Source organism: Hipposideros armiger, unplaced genomic scaffold (assembly GCF_001890085.2).
Source record: "Hipposideros armiger isolate ML-2016 unplaced genomic scaffold, ASM189008v1 scaffold_505, whole genome shotgun sequence".
Taxonomy (NCBI): domain Eukaryota; kingdom Metazoa; phylum Chordata; class Mammalia; order Chiroptera; family Hipposideridae; genus Hipposideros; species Hipposideros armiger.
Genome location: NW_017731855.1, coordinates 1296111 through 1298093, shown reverse-complemented (window position 1 = coordinate 1298093; position 1983 = coordinate 1296111). Strand labels below are relative to the sequence as shown.

Genomic DNA, 1983 nt, shown 5'->3' with positions numbered 1-1983 from the left:
GAGCCCCGGACCCGTCCGTGACCCGCCCACACGCGTCGCGGCCGGCGCCGAAGCGCACAGGCACTCGCAAAACGGGCCCTTTCCCTCGGGCTCGAGAACATTAGCCGCGTGTAGCCGACCTGTTGCCTCACATGGGCCGAAGGGGGAACCCAGGAGAAGGAAATGGTGCTGCGGGGACGCGCTTGGACTGGCCCTGACTGGGAAGGTACGCGGCCCGAGGCTGGTGGGCCGGGGGGAGGCGGTTGCCGACATCTGGACGTGCAGACCTCTTGGGGTTCGGGGCAAATATGGAAGGGACGCGAAGAAACCATCCCGGAGAGCTGCGGAGCCCAGGGGAGGCAGGCAGGGCAGCGGGAGGCTCCTGTCGCGATTCCAAGATGGGGGTGAGGGGCGGCGGTGGCTTCTGCATCGCGCATCTCAGAGGTTCGGCCCGTCCCTGACGGAGACCCGGCCGTCCCATCCCTCCCACGATCCAGCCCCCGTCCCCCGATCCCCAGAGGCCCTTGTGCTTCACCTGAGCCAGAAGACATGGCGGGGCGTGGGCTGGGGCGGCCCCTGGGAAGGAAGGCCCTAGAGCAGGGAAGAGGCTGCGCCCCCCCCAACCCCCCCTCCCCCCCTCCCGTGTAGGCAGCCAGGAAGGATGGTTGTGTTCGTGGCCAAACCCCAGGTCTGCCCCGTCTCAGCTCTCAGCCCCCCGGGCTCTCTCAGCTCCCTGCGCCCCGCTTCTGGGCCAGAGGATGCTCTCTGCCTGCTCCTGCTGTCCCGCTTGCGCCTCCCTTCTCTCTCAGACCATCCTCTGGAGCTCTGCATTGGGAGACAGGGGAGACGCGGAAAGACACCTTCCTCCCTAGCCCTCCCCCCACAGGCTTGCTCTTATGCCGTCTCAGCCAGGCTCCCTCGAACCCTCCCGGTGCCACAGAATGCCAGCTTCCAGCACAGAGGGCTTCCAGCAGCCCCTGGGGACCCGAAGGATCTGGGAAAATGGGGATTTCCTTGAGCAGAGGACAGCTCTCAGGCTCTGGTTGGGGAGAGCAGCTGGAGAAGGGGCTCGTCGAGGAGGCAACACTTGGGGAACTGGGGACCTCTTTCTTTCGGTGGAGAGGCACCCCTCAAGCCTCCATTTCTCTCTCTCTTTCAGGAGCTGGTGTTTGTCGGCGGTGACTCACCCCTTCTCCAGCCTCGTCAGGAGTCAACTCTGTGACCAGCTCGCTGCCTGTGAGCAGCTGAGTGAGGGGACAGCCCGAGGAGGAGATGAAGTGCCAGGCAGGTAGAGACCAAGTGGTCCGCTTCTGGCATGGGGCAGGACAGGCCCGTGGCACCTGGGCACAGCTCTCCTAGCAACACCATGAGGGAGTGCTGTCCTCCCCACCTACGGATGGGAAACTGGGGCCGGGGTGGGGACAGGTTTGCCCTTGTCACACAGATAAGGAGTGGTGGAGCGACATCTACCCCCAAGGCCTGCACTCCCCTAGCCACCCCCCAATCTTCTCCATGACCTAGCACAGAGGGGTGGGGGAAGGGGGCACAAGACTCCCAGGTGACAAGGCTCCCCAGGTAGGGAATGAGAGGAATCAGCTTTCCTTGGAGTGCTATGGGGAGTCCCAGGGAAGACCGGAAGGACAGTCTGAGCTGAGATGGGCACCGAACGATGAGCCCCAGCCCCCCCTGGCGAGCTGAGGACCTCACCCACAGAGCCAGGTCTCCCCACCCCCACCCCGGGCTTGACCAAGGGCTCCTAAGTAATTGGGAATAAGCTTCTCAGTTTGGGTGGCCGGGGTGGCTCCGGGGACATGATGTAAGCAGGAGGGTGGAGCGATAATCCTGGGGTGGGATGGCACTGGGAACCATGTGTGACCCCATCTCTCTGCCCCCAGGCTCTGCCCCTCCATGCCCATGAGCACATGGGACAGTGTCCTCTAGATGGGCTTGGATTGGTCCCAGAGGCCCAGAGTGTGCCGCTGACCGGCAGAGCAGGATGGCCAG

At 64.4% G+C, this 1983-nt stretch overlaps 1 long non-coding RNA gene across 1 annotated transcript; it reads left to right on the top strand.

The window, feature by feature from the left end:
- Positions 1-6: 6 nt before the first annotated feature.
- Positions 7-1977, top strand: LOC109396162 (uncharacterized). Its single transcript, XR_002126806.1, has 3 exons — positions 7-205; positions 1139-1267; positions 1875-1977. It is a non-coding gene; the product is annotated as an uncharacterized LOC109396162 (long non-coding RNA).
- Positions 1978-1983: the final 6 nt, after the last annotated feature.